Source organism: Oncorhynchus mykiss, chromosome 7, assembly GCF_013265735.2.
Source record: "Oncorhynchus mykiss isolate Arlee chromosome 7, USDA_OmykA_1.1, whole genome shotgun sequence".
NCBI classification, from domain to species: domain Eukaryota; kingdom Metazoa; phylum Chordata; class Actinopteri; order Salmoniformes; family Salmonidae; genus Oncorhynchus; species Oncorhynchus mykiss.
Window position 1 is genome coordinate 10,866,007 of NC_048571.1, and position 16,786 is coordinate 10,882,792.

A 16,786-nucleotide genomic window follows, 5' to 3' on the forward strand; every position below is an offset into this window, starting at 1 on the left:
GTTGGAATCAAAAATCTCAAATTTGGACTCATCAGACCAAAGCACATATTTCCACCAGTCTAATGTCCATTGCTTGTGTTTCTTGGCCCAAGCAAGTATCTTCCTCTTAGTAGTGTCCTTTAGTAGTGGTTTCTTTGCAGCAATTCGACCATGAAGGCCTGATTCACGCAGTCTCCTCTGAACAGTTGATGTTGAAATGTGTCTGTTACTGGAACTCTGTGAAACATTTATTTGGGCTGTAATTTCTAAGGCTGGTAACTCTAATGAACTTATCCTCTACAGCAGAGGAAACTCTGGGTCTTCCTTTCCTGTGGCAGTCCTCATGAGAGCCAGTTTCATCATAGTGCTTTATAGTTGTTATGACTGCATTGGAAGAAACTTTCAAAGTTCTTGAAATTTTCAGCATTAATTGACATTCATGTCTTAAAGTAATGATGGACTGTTGTTTCTCTTTGCTTATTTTAGCTGTTCTTGCCATAATATGGACTTGGTATTTTACCAAATAGGACTATCTTCTGTGTGTCACCCCTATCTTATCACAACACAACTGATTGGCTCAAACGCATTAAGAAGGAAAGAAATTCCACAAATTAACTTTTAACGAGCCACACCTGTTAATTGAAATGCATTCCAGGTGACTACCTCATGAAGCTGGTTGAGAGAAGTGTGCAAAGCTGTCATAAAGGCAAAGGGTGGCTACTTTGAAGAATCTCAAATATAAAATATATTTTCATTTGTTTAACAGTGTTTTGATTACTACATGATTCCATGTGTGTTATTTCATAGTTTTGTTGTCTTCACTATTATTCTGCAATGTAGAAAATAGTAAAAATAAAGAAAAACCCTGGAATGAGTAGGTGTGTCCAAACCTTTGTAAATTAGATATTTCTGTATTTAATTTTCATTAAATGTGCATAAATGTCAAAAAACATGTTTTCACTTTGCCAATGTGGTGTATAGATAGATGGGTGATATACATATATATTTTTTTTTTACAGCAATTTTGAATTCAGACTAACACAACAAAATGTGGAATTAGTCAATGGATATGAATACTTTCTGAAGGAACTGGATTTCATGCTCTTTATTGTTAAGGTTGGGATTTAGGGTTGTGTAATCTGATCCTAGATCTGTGATAACCTGAGACTCCTGAAAATCCAGGAGGATATGGCCAAGGATTAATAATAGATATTTAAATGTTTATCCTTTATTTAACTAGGCAAGTCAGTTAAGAAGAAAGTATTATTTACAATGATGGCCTAGGAACAGGGGGTTAACTGACTTGTTCAGGGGCAGAACAAAAGATTTTTACCTTGTCAGCTCGGGGATTCGATCGAGCAACCTTACTGGCCCAATGCTCTAACCACTACGCTACCTGTCGCCCCTAGTTAGACACAACTGACAGCTGATCTGGATCTAAGGATCGCCCAGGCAGACCCAGATCTGTTAGTAATGTCTGTTTATCTCTCCCGTGCTTCCTATACAGTTTAAGAAGCCAGAGCAAAGCAGACACTGCGCTAATCACTGGCTGAGGATAGGGAGTAGAGACCGTGGCCAGCCAGAGCTATAGGAAAATAGCATGTTATGTAGCCTAAGTAGTGTGTTTTCCCCTGCAGTGTGCTCTCATAGGATGCCCTAGCTGCTTAGTGGCTGAAGTGCTCTTCAACCGACTGACCACACTTGGAGCCTGCCCATCTGTAGTGTGTATTCCGTATATAGTGCACTACTTTTGACCAGGGCACTGTGCTTTATTGGGATGCAGGGGAAGGCTTATTCTTTCCAGCTCCTCACTAATCTGTAAGTAAGAGGACCAGGACATATGTCTGTAATGGCCCCAGGACCTCTGTCTGTAATGGCCCCAGGACCTCTGTCTGTAATGGTCCCAGGACCTCTGTCTGTAATGGTCCCAGGACGGACCTCTGTCTGTAATGACCCCAGGACGGACCTCTGTCTGCAATGGCCCCAGGACCTCTGTTTGTAATGGCCCCAGGACCTCTGTTTGTAATGGCCCCAGGACCTCTGTTTGTAATGACCCCAAGCCCTCTGTCTGTAATGGCCCCAGGACCTCTGTCCGTAACTGCCCCAGGACCTTTTAATGGCCCCAGGTCTCAGGACCTACAGTGCCTTGCGAATGTATTCGGCCCCCTTGAACTTTGCGACCTTTTGCCACATTTCAGGCTTCAAACATAAAGATATAAAACTGTATTTTTTTGTGAAGAATCAACAACAAGTGGGACACAGTCATGAAGTGGAACGACATTTATTGGATATTTCAAACTTTTTTAACAAATCAAAAACTGAAAAATTGGGCGTGCAAAATTATTCAGCCCCTTTACTTTCAGTGCAGCAAACTCTCTCCAGAAGTTCAGTGAGGATCTCTGAATGATCCATTGTTGACCTAAATGACTAATGATGATAAATACAATCCACCTGTGTGTAATCAAGTCTCCGTATAAATGCACCTGCACTGTGATAGTCTCAGAGGTCCGTTAAAAGCGCAGAGAGCATCATGAAGAACAAGGAACACACCAGGCAGGTCCGAGATACTGTTGTGAAGAAGTTTAAAGCCGGATTTGGATACAAGAAGATTTCCCAAGCTTTAAACATCCCAAGGAGCACTGTGCAAGCGATAAAATTGAAATGGAAGGAGTATCAGACCACTGCAAATCTACCAAGACCTGGCCGTCCCTCTAAACTCTCAGCTCATACAAGGAGAAGACTGATCAGAGATGCAGCCAAGAGGCCCATGATCACTCTGGATGAGCTGCAGAGATCTACAGCTGAGGTGGGAGACTCTGTCCATAGGACAACAATCAGTTGTATATTGCACAAATCTGGCCTTTATGGAAGAGTGGCAAGAAGAAAGCCATTTCTTAAAGATATCCATAAAAAGTGTCGTTTAAAGTTTGCCACAAGCCACCTAGGAGACACACCAAACATGTGGAAGAAGGTGTTACGGTGAGTGAATGAGGACCCAAAAGCGAACTAACTTAAACAGAGCTTCTTTAATAACCAAACGTAGGTAGGTTCAGATAGACCGGCAGATTCCGACAGGACAGGACAAGGTTACAGCAAACAGGACGATAGTCTGGTTCAGGCATGAAACACAACAAACAAGAATCCGACAAGGACAGGAACAAAAACAGAGAGAGATATAGGGACCTAATCAGAGGGAAAAAGGGAACAGGTGGGAAACGGGGTGAATGGGTAGTTAGGAGGAGACAAGGCACAGCTGGGGGAAAGAGGGGGAGAAAAGGTAACCTAACAACGACCAGCAGAGGGAGACAGGGTGAAGGGAAAGGACAGAAACACACAACATGACAATACATGACAGTACCCCCCCACTCACCGAGCGCCTCCTGGCGCACTCGAGGAGGAAACCTGGCGGCAACGGAGGAAATCCTCGATCAGCGCACGGTCCAGCACGTCCCGAGAGGGAACCCAACTCCTCTCCTCAGGACCGTACCCCTCCCAATCAACGAGGTACTGGTGACCACGGCCCCGAGGACGCATGTCCAAAATCCTGCGGACCCTGTAGATGGGTGCGCCCTCGACAAGGATGGGGGGGGGGTGGGGAAGACGAGCGGGGGCGCGAAGAACGGGCTTAATACAGGAGACATGGAAGACCGGGTGGACGCGACGAAGGTATCGCGGAAGAAGAAGTCGAACTGCGACAGGATTAATGACCCGAGAAATACGGAACGGACCAATGAACCGCGGGGTCAACTTGCGAGAAGCCGTCTTAAGGGGAAGGTTCTGAGTGGAGAGCCAAACTCTCTGACCGCGACAATATCTAGGACTCTTAGTTCTACGCTTATTAGCAGCCCTCACAGTCTGCGTCCTATAACGGCAAAGTGCAGACCTGACCCTCTTCCAGGTGCGCTCGCAACGTTGGACAAAAGCCTGAGCGGAGGGGACGCTGGACTCGGCGAACTGAGATGAGAACAGCGGAGGCTGGTACCCGAGGCTACTCTGAAAAGGAGATAGCCCGGTCGCAGACGAAGGAAGCGAGTTGTGGGCGTATTCTGCCCAGGGGAGCTGTTCTGACCAAGACGCAGGGTTGCGAAAAGAAAGACTGCGTAAGATGCGACCAATAGTCTGATTGGCCCGTTCTGCTTGACCGTTAGACTGGGGGTGAAAGCCGGAAGAGAGACTGACGGAAGCCCCAATCAAACGGCAAAACTCCCTCCAAAATTGAGACGTGAATTGCGGACCTCTGTCCGAAACGACGTCTGACGGAAGGCCATGAATTCTGAAAACATTCTCGATGATGATTTGTGCCGTCTCTTTAGCAGAAGGAAGCTTAGCAAGGGGAATGAAATGAGCCGCCTTAGAGAACCTATCGACAACCGTAAGAATAACAGTCTTCCCCGCTGACGAAGGCAGTCCGGTGACAAAATCTAAGGCGATGTGAGACCACGGTCGAGAGGGAATGGGAAGCGGCCTGAGACGGCCGGCAGGAGGGGAGTTATCGGACTTAGTCTGCGCGCAGACCGAACAAGCAGCCACGAAACGACGCGTGTCATGCTCCCGGGTGGGCCACCAAAAACGCTGGCGAATGGAAGCAAGCGTACCCCGAACGCCAGGGTGGCCGGCTAACTTGGCAGAGTGAGCCCACTGAAGAACGGCCAGACGAGTAGGAACGGGAACGAAAAGAAGGTTCCTAGGACAAGCGCGCGGCGACGGAGTGTGAGTGAGCGCTTGCTTTACCTGCCTCTCAATTCCCCAGACAGTCAACCCGACAACACGCCCCTCAGGGAGAATCCCCTCGGGGTCAGTGGAGGCTACTGAAGAACTGAAGAGACGAGATAAAGCATCAGGCTTGGTGTTCTTAGAGCCCGGACGATAAGAAATCACGAACTCGAAACGAGCGAAAAACAGCGCCCAACGCGCCTGACGCGCATTAAGTCGTTTGGCAGAACGGATGTACTCAAGGTTCCTATGGTCAGTCCAAACGACAAAAGGAACGGTCGCCCCCTCCAACCACTGTCGCCATTCGCCTAGGGCTAACCGGATGGCGAGCAGTTCGCGGTTTCCCACATCATAGTTACGTTCCGACGGGGACAGGCGATGAGAAAAATACGCGCATGGGTGGACCTTGTCGTCAGAGAGGGAGCGCTGAGAAAGAATGGCTCCCACGCCCACCTCTGACGCGTCAACCTCGACAACGAACTGTCTAGAGACGTCAGGTGTAACAAGGATAGGAGCGGATGTAAAACGATTCTTGAGGAGATCAAAAGCTCCCTGGGCGGAAACGGACCACTTAAAGCACGTCTTGACAGAAGTAAGGGCTGTGAGAGGAGCTGCCACCTGACCGAAATTACGGATGAAACGACGATAGAAGTTCGCGAAGCCGAGAAAGCGCTGCAGCTCGACGCGTGACTTAGGGGCGGGCCAATCAATGACAGCTTGGACCTTAGCGGGATCCATCTTAATGCCTTCAGCGGAAATAACAGAACCGAGAAATGTGACGGAGGAGGCATGAAAAGTGCACTTCTCAGCCTTCACAAAAAGACAATTCTCTAAAAGGCGCTGGAGGACACGTCGAACGTGCTGAAGATGAATCTGGAGTGACGGTGAAAAAATCAGGATATCGTCAAGGTAAACGAAAACAAAGATGTTCAGCATGTCTCTCAGGACATCATTGACTAATGCCTGAAAGACAGCTGGAGCGTTAGCGAGGCCGAAAGGAAGAACCCGGTATTCAAAGTGCCCTAACGGAGTGTTAAACGCCGTCTTCCACTCGTCCCCCTCCCTGATGCGCACGAGATGGTAAGCGTTACGAAGGTCCAACTTAGTGAAAAACCTGGCTCCCTGCAGGATCTCGAAGGCTGAGGACATAAGAGGAAGCGGATAACGATTCTTAACTGTTATGTCATTCAGCCCTCGATAATCTATGCAGGGGCGCAGAGACCCGTCCTTCTTCTTGACAAAAAAAAACCCCGCTCCGGCGGGAGAGGAGGAGGGGACTATGGTACCGGCGTCAAGAGCTACAGACAAATAATCCTCGAGAGCCTTACGTTCGGGAGCCGACAGAGAGTATAGTCTACCCCGGGGGGGAGTGGTTCCCGGAAGGAGATCAATACTACAATCATACGACCGGTGTGGAGGAAGAGAGGTGGCCCTGGACCGACTGAACACCGTGCGCAGATCGTGATATTCCTCCGGCACCCCTGTCAAATCACCAGGCTCCTCCTGTGAAGAAGAGACAGAGGAAACAGGAGGGATAGCAGACATTAAACATTTCACATGACAAGAGACGTTCCAGGAGAGGATAGAATTACTAGACCAATTAATGGAAGGATTATGACAAACTAGCCAGGGATGGCCCAAAACAACAGGTGTAAAAGGTGAACGAAAAATCAAAAAAGAAATGGTTTCGCTATGATTACCAGAAACAGTGAGGGTTAAAGGTAGCGTCTCACGCTGAATCCTGGGGAGAGGACTACCATCCAGGGCGAACAAGGCCGTGGACTCCCTTAACTGTCTGAGAGGAATGTCATGTTCCCGAGCCCAGGTCTCGTCCATAAAACAGCCCTCGGCCCCAGAGTCTATTAAGGCACTGCAGGAAGCTGACGAACCGGTCCAGCGTAGATGGACCGACAAGGTAGTGCAGGATCTTGAAGGAGAGACAGGAGTAGTAGCGCTCACCAGTAGCCCTCCGCTTACTGATGAGCTCTGGCTTTTACTGGACATGAAGTGACAAAATGGCCAGCAGAACCGCAATAGAGACAGAGGCGGTTGGTGATTCTCCGTTCCCTCTCCTTAGTCGAGATGCGGATACCTCCCAGCTGCATAGGCTCAGCTCCCGAGCCGGCAGAGGAAGATGGTAGTGATGCGGAGAGGGGGGCAACGGAGAACGCGAGCTCCTTTCCACGAGCTCGGTGACGAAGATCAACCCGTCGCTCAATGCGAATAGCGAGTTCAATCAAGGAATCCACGCTGGAAGGAACCTCCCGGGAGAGAATCTCATCCTTTACCTCTGCGCGGAGACCCTCCAGAAGACGAGCGAGCAAAGCCGGCTCGTTCCAGCCACTGGAGGCAGCAAGAGTGCGAAACTCAATAGAGTAGTCAGTTATGGATCGATTGCCTTGACATAGGGAAGACAGGGCCCTGGAAGCCTCCTCCCCAAAAACAGATCGATCAAAAACCCGTATCATCTCCTCCTTAAAGTCCTGATACTGGTTAGTACACTCAGCCCTTGACTCCCAGATTGCCGTGCCCCACTCACGAGCCCGTCCAGTAAGGAGAGATATGACGTAGGCGACACGAGCAGTGCTCCTGGCGTAAGTGTTGGGCTGGAGAGAAAACACAATATCACACTGGGTGAGGAACGAGCGGCATTCAGTGGGCTCCCCAGAGTAACACGGCGGGTTATTGATTCTGGGCTCCGGAGATTCGAAAGCCCTGGAAGTGGCCGGTGGATCGAGGCGGAGATGGTGAACCTGTTCTGTGAGGTTGGAGACTTGGGTGGCCAGGGTCTCAACGGCATGTCGAGCAGCAGACAATTCCTGCTCGTGTCTGCCTAGCATCGCTCCCTGGATCTCGACGGCTGAGTGGAGAGGATCCGAAGTCGCTGGGTCCATTCTTGGTCGGATTCTTCTGTTACGGTGAGTGAATGAGGACCCAAAAGCGAACTAACTTAAACAGAGCTTCTTTAATAACCAAACGTAGGTAGGCTCAGATAGACCGGCAGATTCCGACAGGACAAGGTTACAGCAAACAGGACGATAGTCTGGTTCAGGCATGAAACACAACAAACAAGAATCCGACAAGGACAGGAACAAAAACAGAGAGAGATATAGGGACCTAATCAGAGGGAAAAAGGGAACAGGTGGGAAACGGGGTGAATGGGTAGTTAGGAGGAGACAAGGCACAGCTGGGGGAAAGAGGGGGAGAAAAGGTAACCTAACAACGACCAGCAGAGGGAGACAGGGTGAAGGGAAAGGACAGAAACACACAACATGACAATACATGACAGAAGGTGCTCTGGTCAGATGAAACCAAAATTGAACTTTTTGGCAACAATGCAAAACGTTATGTTTGGCGTAAAAGCAACACAGCTGAACACACCATCCCCACTGTCAAACATGGTGGTGGCAGCATCATGGTTTGGGCCTGCTTTTCTTCAGCAGGGACAGGGAAGATGGTTAAAATTGATGGGAAGATGGATGGAGCCAAATACAGGACCATTCTGGAAGAAATCCTGATGGAGTCTGCAAAAGACCTGAGACTGGGACGGAGATTTGTCTTCCAACAAGACAATGATCCAAAACATAAAGCAAAATCTACAATGGAATGGTTCAAAAATAAACATATCCAGGTGTTAGAATGGCCAAGTCAAAGTCCAGACCTGAATCCAATCGAGAATCTGTGGAAAGAACTGAAAACTGCTGTTCACAAATGCTCTCCATCCAACCTCACTGAGCTCGAGCTGTTTTGCAAGGAGGAATGGGAAGAAATGTCAGTCTCTCGATGTGCAAAACTGATAGAGACATACCCCAAGCGACTTACAGCTGTAATCGCAGCAAAAGGTGGCGCTACAAAGTATTAACTTAAGGGGGCTGAATAATTTTGCACGCCCAATTTTTCAGTTTTTGATTTGTTAAAAAAGTTTGAAATATCCAATAAATGTCGTTCCACTTCATGATTGTGTCCCACTTGTTGTTGATTCTTCACAAAAAAATACGGTTTTATATCTTTATGTTTGAAGCCTGAAATGTGGCAAAAGGTCGCAAAGTTCAAGGGGGCCGAATACTTTCGCAAGGCACTGTATGTCTGTAATGGCCCCGGGACCCAGGCTTTGAAATCCACTGTGCTTCCTGTGAAACAGCCATTGGAAACATCCTCCTCCAAAGCACTCCAGAGTTGCAGCATCAATCCAAACACTTGAGAGGTAATTATTATCAGCTACCTGCACCCAGAAATGGCAACAGACACACACCACAGCCCTGTCGACACACACACACACACACACAAACACACACACACACACACACACACACACACACACACACACACACACACACACACACACACACACACACACACACACACCCGTCCTCTCACCAAAGGCTAGAACAAGAGTGTGTCCTTTATGAGGTAATGGCAATTATTTTGTCCTAAATTATGGCCTGTTTGGTGTCGCTCTTCAAATTCAACTGTTACATTGTCAATTGTATATATACAGTATCAGTCAAAAGTTTGGACACACCTAATCATTCAGTCACTCCAGAAAATTTCAAGAACTTTTTAAGATTCTTCAAGTGCAATCGCAAAAACTCTCAAGCGCTATGATGAAACTGACTCTCATGAGGACCACCACAGGAAAGGAAGACACAGAGTTACCTCTGCTTCAGAGGATAAGTTCATTACCAGCCTCATAAATTGCAGCCCAAATAAATGCTTCACAGAGTTCAAGTAACAGACACATCTCAACATCAGTTGTTCAGAGGAGACTGCGTGAATCAGGCCTTCATGGTTTGAATTGCTGCAAAGAAACCACTACTAAAGGACACTAATAAGAAGAAGAGCCTTGCCTGGGCCAAGAAACATGAGCAACGGACATTAGACCTGTGGAAATCTGACCTTTGGTTTGATGAGTCCAAATTTGAGATTTTGGATCCAACCACCGTGTCTTTGTGTGACGCAGAGTAGGTGAACGGATGATCTCCGCATGTGTGGTTCCCATCGTGAAGCATGGAAGAGGAGGTGTGATGGTGTGCGGGTGCTTTGCTGGTGACACTGGGATTTATTTAGAATTCAAGGCACACTTAACCAGCATGGCTGCCACAGCATTCTGCAGCGATACGCCATCCCATCTGGTTTGCACTTAGTGGGACTATCATTTGTTTTTCAACAGGACAATGACCCAACACACCTCCAGGCTGTTTCATGTAGACTTACCTTGGCATGACGTTTTGATAGCCTGGTCTGTGATTCATGTAGACTTACCCTGGTGTGACGTTTTGATAGCCTGGTCTGTGTTTCATGTAGACTTACCCTGGTGTGACGTTTTGATAGCCTGGTCTGTGTTTCATGTAGACTTACCCTGGCGTGACGTTTTGATAGCCTGGTCTGTGTTTCATGTAGACTTACCTTGGCATGACGTTTTGATAGCCTGGTCTGTGATTCATGTAGACTTACCCTGGCGTGACGTTTTGATTGCTGTGTAATTCTCTCTCCGACAAGGTGTTTTATCAATATATTAGCCACAATTTACTTAAAACAATTCACAATGCTAATTATTGATCAAAGTTACCTCGTCCGAGGTAGATTTGCGCGGCTATCAAAACGTCACACCAGGGTAAGTCTACATGAAACACAGACCAGGCTATCAAAACGTCATGCCAAGGTAAGTCTACATGAAACACAGACCAGGCTATCAAAACGTCACGCCAGGGTAAGTCTACATGAAACACAGACCAGGCTATCAAAACGTCACACCAGGGTAAGTCTACATGAAACACAGACCAGGCTATCAAAACGTCACACCAGGGTAAGTCTACATGAATCACAGACCAGGCTATCAAAACGTCATGCCAAGGTAAGTCTACATGAATCACAGACCAGGCTATCAAAACGTCATGCCAAGGTAAGTCTACATGAAACACAGACCAGGCTATAAAAACGTCACACCAGGGTAAGTCTACATGAAACACAGACCAGGCTATCAAAACGTCATGCCAAGGTAAGTCTACATGAAACAGACCAGGCTATCAAAACGTCATGCCAAGGTAAGTCTACATGAAACAGACCAGGCTATCAAAACGTCATGCCAAGGTAAGTCTACATGAAACAGACCAGGCTATCAAAACGTCATGCCAAGGTAAGTCTACATGAAACAGACCAGGCTATCAAAACGTCATGACAAGGTAAGTCTACATGAAACAGACCAGGCTATCAAAACGTCATGACAAGGTAAGTCTACATGAAACAGACCAGGCTATCAAAACGTCATGACAAGGTAAGTCTACATGAAACAGACCAGGCTATCAAAACGTCATGCCAAGGTAAGTCTACATGAAACAGACCAGGCTATCAAAACGTCACGCCAGGGTAAGTCTACATGAATCACAGACCAGGTTATCAAAACGTCATGCCAAGGTAAGTCTACATGAATCACAGACCAGGTTATCAAAACGTCATGCCAAGGTAAGTCTACATGAAACACAGACCTTATTTGAACTAGTTTTAAAATCCCAGATGGAAATGGTGAAAAAACGATTGGAACCATTTCTGTTTTTTATGACTCATGCTGTGGTACTCAATACTATATATTATTTAACGCTGATACACTTCTATTAGGGAGCCTGTTTCTGAGACAGTAGAACTAAAGCAGCCTACAGGATGGCCAGACTCCACAGACAGCCAGGTTATTGTGTAACGAGGTCAAAGGATCCCAGACTCACTCTGGCCTACTACATAGTCAGTTCAGCCTTTACACAAACACGAAGAAGACAGACAGAGAGAGAGAGAGGGAGAGAGAGAGAGAGAGAGACAGAGAGAGAGAGGGAGAGAGAGAGGGAGAGAGAGAGAGAGAGAGAGAGAGAGAGAGAGAGAGAGAGAGAGAGAGAGAGAGAGATGGGAAAGATAGAGAGAGAGAGACATATGGATTTGATTAAGGGACTAGTGATGTCATATGTGTCAGGTACTCAGGCCCCAGGCATGGATTGAGTATTATGCAAACATGTGTCTCAGTCTGCATACTCCCACAGCACTAACAGTCTGCATACTCCCACAGCACTAACAATCTGCATACTCCTACAGCACTAACAGTCTGCATACTCCCACAGCACTAACAGTCTGCATACTCCCACAGCACTAACAGTCTGCATACTCCTACAGCACTAACAGTCTGCATACTCCCACAGCACTAACAATCTGCATACTCCCACAGCACTAACAGTCTGCATACTCCTACAGCACTAACAGTATACATACTCCTACAGCACCAACAATCTGCATACTCCTACAGCACTAACAGTCTGCATACTCCCACATCACTAACAGTCTGCATACTCCTACAGCACGAACAATCTGCATACTCCCACAGCACTAACAATCTGCATACTCCCACAGCACTAACAATCTGCATACTCCTACAGCACTAACAATCTGCATACTCCCACAGCACGAACAATCTGCATACTCCCACAGCACTAACATTCTGCATACTCCCACAGCACTAACAATCTGCATACTCCTACAGCGGTAACAGTCTGCATAATCCTACAGCACTAACAGTCTGCATACTCCTACAGCACTAACAGTATACATACTCCTACAGCACTAACAATCTGCATACTCCTACAGCACTAACAGTCTGCATACTCATACAGCACTAACAGTCTGCATACTCCTACAGCACGAACAATCTGCATACTCCCACAGCACTAACAATCTGCATACTCCCACAGCACTAACAGTCTGCATACTCCTACAGCACTAACAGTCTGCATACTCCTACAGCACTAACAGTCTGCATACTCCCACAGCACTAACAATCTGCATACTCCCACAGCACTAACAATCTGCATACTCCTACAGCACTAACAGTATACATACTCCTACAGCACTAACAGTCTGCATACTCCCACAGCACTAACAATCTGCATACTCCTACAGCACTAACAGTATACATACTCCTACAGCACCAACAATCTGCATACTCCTACAGCACTAACAATCTGCATACTCCTACAGCACTAACAGTCTGCATACTCCTACAGCACTAACAGTCTGCATACTCCTACAGCACGAACAATCTGCATACTCCCACAGCACGAACAATCTGCATACTCCTACAGCACTAACAGTCTGCATACTCCCACAGCACTAACAGTCTGCATACTCCTACAGCACTAACAGTCTGCATACTCCCACAGCACTAACAGTCTGCATACTCCCACAGCACCAACAATCTGCATACTCCCACAGCACTAACAGTCTGCATACTCCTACAGCACCAACAATCTGCATACTCCTACAGCACTAACAGTCTGCATACTCCCACAGCACTAACAGTCTGCATACTCCCACAGCACTAACAGTCTGCATACTCCTACAGCACTAACAGTCTGCATACTCCCACAGCACCAACAATCTGCATACTCCCACAGCACTAACAGTCTGCATACTCCTACAGCACCAACAATCTGCATACTCCTACAGCACTAACAGTCTGCATACTCCCACAGCACTAACAGTCTGCATACTCCCACAGCACTAACAGTCTGCATACTCCTACAGCACTAACAGTCTGCATACTCCTACAGCACTAACAGTCTGCATACTCCTACAGCACTAACAGTCTGCATACTCCTACAGCACTAACAATCTGCATACTCCTACAGCACTAACAATCTGCATACTCCCACAGCACTAACAGTCTGCATACTCCTACAGCACTAACAGTATACATACTCCTACAGCACCAACAATCTGCATACTCCTACAGCACTAACAATCTGCATACTCCTACAGCACTAACAGTATACATACTCCTACAGCACTAACAGTCTGCATACTCCCACAGCACTAACAGTCTGCATACTCCCACAGCACTAACAGTCTGCATACTCCTACAGCACTAACAGTATACATACTCCTACAGCACTAACAGTCTGCATACTCCTACAGCACTAACAGTCTGCATACTCCTACAGCACTAACAATCTGCATACTCCTACAGCACTAACAGTATACATACTCCTACAGCACTAACAGTCTGCATACTCCTACAGCACTAACAATCTGCATACTCCTACAGCACTAACAGTATACATACTCCTACAGCACTAACAGTCTGCATACTCCTACAGCACTAACAATCTGCATACTCCCACAGCACTAACAATCTGCATACTCCTACAGCACTAACAATCTGCATACTCCTACAGCACTAACAGTCTGCATACTCCTACAGCACTAACAGTCTGCATACTCCTACAGCACTAACAGTATACATACTCCTACAGCACTAACAGTCTGCATACTCCTACAGCACTAACAATCTGCATACTCCTACAGCACTAACAGTCGGCATACTCCTACAGCACTAACAGTCTGCATACTCCTACAGCACTAACAATCTGCATACTCCCACATCACTAACAATCTGCATACTCCCACAGCACTAACAATCTGCATACTCCTACAGCACTAACAGTATACATACTCCCACAGCACTAACAGTCTGCATACTCCTACAGCACTAACAGTCTGCATACTCCTACAGCACTAACAGTCTGCATACTCCTACAGCACTAACAATCTGCATACTCCTACAGCACTCACAGAAGGGAGAGAGTCAATTTGTCATCTCGGGGCACGGTTTGATTCCCAAATGGTGGGTCATGGTGGTTCTTCCTATATGGTATAGAACTTGTGGCTTGAAACATTGGTTTTATTCACTTGGCAAGTCTCAAGAGAAGGTCACTTGAACCAATCATGTCTTACAAAGGCCTGATAAAGACGTAAGACCTTTAAAATACCTACATAAATGCTTTACAAATCATGTATATACGAAAATGTCATAGAGATGAGCGTTTTTCAGCCTAAAACACACTATAGGAGCCGTAGATACACATGTAGCTCTAAGATTGTGTGTTCATGGGAAATGTTCTCTGAAACCACACATTTTCACTCAATCTAGCTGATTCATAATACTCTACATTCCATTTCGGAGTATCAGAGGAAGACTCATGTACCAAGACATTACATAAAACAGGGATTGTTTTCCACTATTTATAATTTGGCAGATGCTTCACATAGAGAACATGTTTGTGTGGCCAACTTTCATGTTCAATGAAGAACATCTGGGATTGGGATCACTCTGTCTAGGATGTGTTGGAAATGTACAGATTCAGAAATAGACAAACCCTAATTGGGCTTTCTAAATGAAGGAATGTGTTTACGTCAAGAACAAACAAATTGTTACAAAAATTCTAGAAAGATCATGACATAGTGAAATGTAATCAGTATTTGGTTCTTCGGTCCGTTGTATAATCTGGGTTATCACCACAAAATGTTCTCATGAAACTGGATCGCACCGTGTCAAATGACGTATTTGTTTCATTGTGGTTGCTGCCATTTTCAAACCACTAACAAGGAGGGAGGGGGTTGTTTGGCTCCTTGCTCTCTGGCCTTCCATGGACATCTCTATTCTATATTGTCTTGGCAGTATTTCCTCGTTTCCTACAGCTTGGTAACCAAGCTTTGGCGCCCATTGTGAAGCTGTGACATCTGATTTAGAGGATTTTGGGACAGGAAATGTCCCAGTGTTTCCTTGATTCCTCCTAACGAGGATGACTGATGTCATGTTACGTCCGTGCTGATGCTGTGAACTCCATTGTTTCAGCGAACAGCTGATGTTCTGTCCGACGACAATAGGGACATTGAACCGATACGGGAGGATAATTTACTCAATGATCTCTATTAGCAGGCTATATCCAGTATTTTGGCCCACTGAACTTAATGCTTTTGGTACTAGCTTAGTTTGAGTGTAGTTCGCTGCCAGCTATTTAGTGTGAATCTATAATTTTGCTTGTGTGAAGTGGAGAGAGGAGTCTTGGTATCAAGGGAAAGATAGGCACACTGTAGAATAGACTGAGCAATGAGCCGTCTGTGATAATACAGAGGGCTGTAAATGTGAATTGTGAGATGTACTGTAAATGTGAGGATCGTTTCTAGATGAACGGTCATGTTGAAATCCTGGCCATAAAAGTCCAGACAGCACTCGATTAGCAGTCCCTAATAACAGTTTTACAGACAATCCAACATTATCGATTAGTAGTGTCATATACTGTTGCGGTATGTTTGTGTTGTTGATTGTGTGAAGTGTTGCATGTAAATGTTTGGCGTGTTTCTAATTCGGTTCGGCTCTAATAGTGTATTACAAGAATAAATTCCAAACACACACAGATTTCCTTACTAAACACGGTTGTCGGTCAAGTTCATTTAGTCTTTTTTTCTTCAGTTGAATCAATGACTCTTACTGAGGAAAGTCAGAAGGAAATGTTGTAACCTAAATCGCTTGTCTCTCCTCACCCTCTGCCTCTGGAGTATAGACAGACCAGAGAGAGCAGATATTTCACACGTTACAGACGTCACTCAACACTTTTCCTCTCTGTTCTTGTTTTAAGGCCCACGCCACACCTAGGTGGACAAACACACACACACACACACACACACACACACACACACACACACACACACACACACACACACACACACACATACGCTTAAGCCCACATGCAAAGAATCTCTCTCTCTCTCTCACACGCACACACACACACACACACTCACCGCTTTGAGAGGTAGGGAGGCTGTACAACACACACACACACACACACACACACACACACACACACACACACACACACAGGAGTACACACCCCTTTGAGAGTCAGGGAGGCTGTACAACACAAAGTTCCATATAAGGGCATTTGATGATGTAATGCTCCATAGGCAGGGAGCATGCAGTGAGACATATCTTATTGTTTGGTCTCCCTGCTGGAATGTCCACATCACAGACCGCTGTGTGAGAGCTGAGAGACAGAGAGAGTACGGCAACATAATGAGCTTCAATCACTGAGGCTGCCACCAGACAGACCTATGGAACAGGTAGGAGGAAAAGCAACTTTAACTCGACTTAGCTGCTCTGTTGGTTCGTTATGGAGCACTGTGACTGAGTGCAAGGGGGAAAGTACAGCTTTGATATTGACATTCAGTTGGGTTAGTGTAAAGAATTGATATCTGACTCTGGGAAAGTTGTGTCTTTTGG

The 16,786-nt window shown here is 46.3% G+C and overlaps 1 protein-coding gene across 4 annotated transcripts in view; it reads left to right on the top strand.

Annotated features, from left to right (window-relative positions):
- The window catches only part of LOC110527185 (filamin A-interacting protein 1-like), an 88,717-nt gene that overhangs the window by 60,055 nt on the left and 11,876 nt on the right, over positions 1-16,786 (top strand). The window contains exon 1 of one of the 4 annotated variants that reach the window (XM_021608324.2): positions 16,457-16,626. The exons of the other annotated variants lie outside the window; for them this stretch is intronic. The gene's annotated coding sequence lies outside the window, so the exon portion shown is untranslated. Of the gene's footprint in view, positions 1-16,456; positions 16,627-16,786 lie in introns of those variants that run through there. 4 annotated transcript variants of the gene reach the window in all.